This window comes from Gavialis gangeticus, unplaced genomic scaffold, assembly GCF_001723915.1.
Source record: "Gavialis gangeticus isolate Ggan-Ray unplaced genomic scaffold, GavGan_comp1, whole genome shotgun sequence".
Lineage (NCBI taxonomy): Eukaryota > Metazoa > Chordata > Crocodylia > Gavialidae > Gavialis > Gavialis gangeticus.
In genome coordinates, this window is record NW_017729022.1 from 153,154,235 (window position 1) to 153,160,236 (window position 6,002).

Genomic DNA, 6,002 nt, shown 5'->3' on the forward strand with positions numbered 1-6,002 from the left:
GTTTGTTGGTAATCAAAGTCCTCCTCGGGAGTCTGGGGGCAAGCAGTGGTGCGACAAGGAGCAGGCAGCCTGACCCCAGATTCTTGCCCCCAAGCAACTATATTCCCACTGTGCCTGCCCCACCCCCACCTTGTTCCTTCTGCCTTCCCTTTGGGGTCTGTCCCATCTCCCTCCCTGCCCCTTCCAACACACAGCCAACTCCTGCCTGCCTCTGGCCAGTTGCCTCCCTATGCCTCGCCACTGTATGCTGTACTTGCAGGTGGTTCTGTGCTGGGTTCTTCATTGCTCCCTGCCTCAGCAAGGAGCCAAGAAGCAATGTGAGACCCAGCAGAGTCAGAGAGCAGTAAGACCCAACACTGATTCCCTCACCACTGTGGCTGCATGCTGGGTCCTGCTGTTTTATGGCTCTGTGCAGATTTCCTCACTGCTCCAACTCCCTGCTGAGCGAGGAAGTGATGGGGGAATCAGCACAGAGCCAGAGAGAAGCAGGACCCAGCACTGGCTGCAGGTACTCAGTTCTAAGACAAGGTTTCATTCTCCCCATGATGAACGGGGAAAAAACCCTCAATCTTGAAATCAAGTAAATATAGCATGTTTCAGTCAGGTTTTGTTCTAGTTCAGGCTAGATGGCATGCCCGGTCCATCTGCAAGACAGATCCAGCTAGTGGTCCCAAACCAATGCATAGGGTGGGCTCAGTGAGGCCCCATCCCACTGCACAAAGTGGAGCAGAGGGCAGGGGTTCCCAGCCCCAACCTAGCCCTACAGAGGGAAGGGGGCTTGACAAAGCCCTGTTGGGTGCGGGGGGAGGGAGGAGGCTTGACGCAGCCTCACTGGATGGGGGTGGAGGGAAGGGATCTTGACATACCTGTAAACTGTGACAGAGAACCTAGGATAAAGCAGATGAGATGAAGTTAGCATGGAGGCTCAGTGGTGATGCTCAGCTGCATTTGCAGGTGAATGCAGGGTCCAGTGAAACAGAGGTAGATAGGAAAGACTGGGTAGATCTGGAGATGGAGAGATCTCTAGCAGGGCTCAATGTTCGTTTTCAGCAGTTTGGAATGAGGGCTGCAAATAGGAAAGCTGGAGAAAGGAACAGGCTTTAAGAAGCAGATTCAGTGCTAAAGGGAAGAATCTAGAAGCAATGCTAATGGTGGTTGTGGTTTCTAATAGCAAGGCTTAGGGTGGGGCAGCAGTAGATAGTATAGAGAGCAAGAGATTGACAGCAATAATCATGAAATTATACTGACAGCCATGGTAAACTGTCGGTAAGACAAATATTGTAGTAAAGTAAACCAAAGAGTTAAAACAAAGTAAATCAAAGGTGAACTCAATATTACCCTTCCAGCTAACCAGAACATACCTAATGGACTTCAAAACAACCTCTCATCTTGTTATAAGACTGAATTCCTTTCAGGGATAAAACTCCTTGAATCATTCTTTCCTACTTTCAAAGGCTACAGCAAATGAATGAGTTTCAATATGAAGGCAGCTATTACTCCATCAATTACTCATTAACAATAAGGAAAAGAGCTTTTCCTGTGTTTTTTTTTAATGGTACTAATCCAGGAAATCAATAGTTACAGATTAGTAGTTCCAGAAGCTAGCCAGCCTCACCTCCTGGGGAGAAGGAATGATTAATGTAACAGGGGTCCATATAAAATACAAGGGTGTTTCAAGAAAGTAATGGTGATTTTGAAATAAAACCACTGTGCGCGCCATGATCATTTTCTGGACCACATCACTTCTTTACAGTTGTAAACAATGGGTGCATTTGACAATGCCACTATCAGCATTTCCCACTGCTGTTCAGTTTCCCACTCACTGCACACACAATGGTTTTACTTCAAAATTGCCATTTCTTTCTAAAGCACATAAGGTTATTTTATATTTCACAGAAAAAGTTACCTTCAGGTCAACAGATTGTGCTGTCCATGTGCATATTCTGCTGGAGGTATTCACGTACCACCCAAACTTCAAATCTAGTGATTTTCTTGTCTTTGTAGTATTGGCAGAGTGTACATGTGCCCCTGCTCCTGCTCTGTGACAATATTATAAAGCAGGGGTGCCAAGCATATTGTTAAGGTAGCTTGTCACATTTAGCTTTAGTTGCATGTGCTTGAGTGGTGAATTATAGTATTATTTGAACTTTCATTTTATATTCAGCTTTGTTTAGCCATTGCTTAAACTTTTGTATAGCCTCATTATTATTTGAACTTTTCTGTTGCTTTTGCCTGCACTATCAGGTAATCTTGAGCTCGCTTTTACAGGCAGCTTATGTTCCAGCGTTATCAACAGGTGTGTACAGTGTGAGCCTTGTTACTAGCTCAAATTAACTGAATTTGGCACTAACTGACTGAATCAGAGGGATGACATGATTGGATAAGGTGAAAGGTGATAAGAGGAGACCAATTGGACAGTACCCAACTGCAGAGCCCTTGGAATTTCTGGTTTTCATGGACAGATCAAATTAGGAGTCTGGGGCATGCCCAAGTTAAGACACTGGTAAAAGACAAATTAAGATGTATGCATCTGATGGGTTTGTTGGAACAAAAGAATATGCTGACAGGATAAAAACATGAACAGTCTATCAGGGAAACCAATCAACAGTACCTGGAAATGAAGTCAGAAGAGTAAAGTTAAAGAAAAAGTATAAAATGAGGGCAACAAGGAAGTTGGATGTGTGTCACCGTCGAACAACATCTGGACTGAAAGACAGACATTACCCACAAATGAACACCCTCTACATTCAGGAACTGATTGGCCACCTTTTTTGTGATGTAGAGTAACATCTGGGATTGGGTAAGACCACTGAACTGTTTTTCTCTCTATGTAGGAACATATTAAATGTATTACTAATTAATAAAAGTTAGATTTTAGTTGGGTTGAATGGTATGAGGCATAATCCGTGCTCTGGCTCAATTATGCTTTAACGATCCTTTCTGCTACTCAAGGGCACTGGAAGTTGGGCCCTTTAGCCCTGATAGGCATGACCATTGGTGGCAAGGTTGGCTCATTCCCACTTGATCCTGCACTTCCCCTGGCCCCACTGCTACAATAGCCACTGTGGCAGCCCTCATGCTCCAGGTTGGGTCCAGCCCACCTGAAGCCCTGTGGTCTGCATCCAGTCCATGGCCCCAAGCAAGTTTGAAACCCCTGCTATAAGAGGTTGGTCTGTAGTTCCTGCTCTGAAGAATTCCAGAGAAACTAGGACCCTCAAGGGATGGCAAAAAAGGATATATCTGCATGTAGACAACACATTTCAAAGAATTCCCGTTACTGGTTCTTTCCCTTCACGTTCTTGTTCATGTACTTATTCCACTGTAGGTAGCTCCAAAGTAGCTCCTAGACCATATGGAAACAGGTTTTGGATTCATATGCAAAAAAGTGACTGGAAGACTCTTGCCAAATGCACTAACTCCTCTAGAAACATCATCAATGGTGAGATGCATGGTAAGAATATTTATGGTTGCTTTGGAGATGTCAGAACTGGAGACTCTCCACAGAGGAGCCACTTAAATCACTTAGGCTTTAGCAGAATGAGTTTTCAGTTTTGACCACTCTATAGCAACCTGACAGAAGAGATTTCATGTGGTTGGAGATTCAATTTAGACAGCCTTTAGGCAGAAGCTTCTGTTCCTTTGAACATTCTTTTATAAAAAGAAAGCCCAAAAAGATTAGACTTCTGCTAGTGAAAAGATAAGGTTCTCCAGGCCCAGTGCATGTAACTGCCTGATAAGGAGAATTGAAGTTCGAGGGGGGGGAAGAGAAGGATGACATTGTTTACCTCCAAAACAATAGGACGTAAATCTTGACAGAGATACAATTCTATGATAATTCAAGGCAAATCCACCAGGAAACCTTACTGGGTAAGAAACAGCATTGGAGTGGGATCCGCCAGTAGGGTCTGAATATCATCCATGCTTTTTGGGAAGATGATGGCCATTAGTAAGTGTCTGTCAGAGACTAACAGAAGTGTGCGTAAGTTGCCATGGTGGAACCATCAGGCCTGTGAGGGCTAGATTCAGGTCCAGCTGAGGCACCAGATGTTTGTGAGGGAGGGGAAGCAGGGAGAAAATGGATAGTCCTTTGAGGAACTTATCCCAAGTAGGAAACAATAGCTGAAACAGCAATTAGGTGGCATCTTCACAGAAATCATGAATAGGCTATTACATTTCAGCTCCAATATGTATTCGTGGAATGGAACACTCATTTGAGTGGGGGGGGAGGTGAAGGGGATGTGGGAAAGAGATATTGCATAGCACAAGGACCCAGTCAGCTTGACTCAGGTAAGTCTTTCAAGCTGAGTTCTCTGTGGATGAAAGTGCCTGACAGGACAAGCAGGTCCACTTATCATTAAGCAAATAAGTATTCCTGTTTTGATAAGGATCAAGTGCAGAGAGCAAAGTGATCTCCCAACTTCCTGGGAAAGCATTTATAAAGTCCTGAGGTTCCTCACTGGCATACAGAGGACTACTAGCTCTGCCTCAGTTTGAGGCCAGAAGGATCAGTCAGGCTGAGTCCTCCCTTGCCTTGTGTAGCACTTACAAGTGAAGGTAGGCAAGCATTTAAAAAAAAAAAAGATTCCCCATCCATAGGGATGAAGGTGTTAGAAAGTGCACCCAAGCTGAGCTCCTCCCTGGAACAAAAGAACAGGCATTTCTTGACTTCTGAAGCAATAGGTTAGCCTCTAGAGAAATCTTGTCTCAGAAAATAGCCAGTAGGATAGCATCCTTGATCTCCATTCATAGTCCAGGGAGACTTATCTATTAAGCTGTTTGCTCGGCTTTTCTAAAGACCCAAAGGTACCCAAACAAAAAGCATATCTGATGATGGCTGCACCTTGTTGAAGTAAACCATTGTCTGTAATAATCTTGATAGGATGCCTCATAAGAAGGTGTAGGGGTGCACCCACCAGCCAAAAGCAATGGCTGGGATGAAAAACATGGGACCTCTTTTTTGCAAGCATTGAACAGGTCCACCATTAAAGGGAGGATCTGACTAGCAAGGGAACAGCCACTTCCAATAGGTGGCTCTCATCCAGAAGAGATGTCTTCCAGGGAAGCAGTCTACAACCCAGGCTGTAGACTCTAAAATTGGGTGTCAGTGCCAGAATATCACAGGCAAGATTATGCTAAGCTCCATCAAGGAAGGTCTGTCTGGGGCCACAAAAGTCTGAGCTGGAGGAACACATTCAAACTGAAGGTCTCCTGGAGAGCCCTTAGGAGCTATCCCTAGGTTTGTGCTCACTAGGTTTTTTCTTGCAACGAAATATGAGAATGGTCTTTTGAAAATGAATCTCTCATCCCCTGCATGGTCTCTACCACAGGAATTCTGTATATCAAGACAGAGGGGACACAGTAGAATTACCCAAGACAGAAACCTAATGAGAAACCCAATGTTCAGATGCATACCCTTCCTGCATTTTGCTATTAATATACTCCAATTACTGCGATCACCTAAAAAAATTGCACAGTACTTGGAGAGGCATTTAGATGGGATGGCTTTAAACATCTTATCAATTAGGATCACTTATGAGACTATAAATTAGGACAGAGTGGACTAAGATCCTGCCCATGGGCCAGATCCACCCTGCAGAGCCATGTCATCCATCTTGGGGGCTCCCCATGTGTCTGGAAATGTGGTGGTGTGGGAGCAGTGGTAGCATTAATTGCCACAGCTCCCATTGCTACAGTAACTAATGCTACCGTCACTTCTCCTGCCACCAAATTTCCAGATGTGTGGGGAACCCCAATACGTCAGATGACAACAGCCCATGGACAGACCCTGTGCCACTCATTTGGCCTGAGGGCATGGATTAATAATCTAAGAATTACTGCATTCTGCTTGACTATATCAGAATGCAATAATTGTATCAATAATTAATGGATACTTATACAAGCTGTTATAAAGTAGTTTATGCCTGCATGATCCTATCCAGTGGTTTTCAAACTTCTTAAATCATGGAACCCCATCATATAATTTTTTTTTTTTTTTTTTTTTT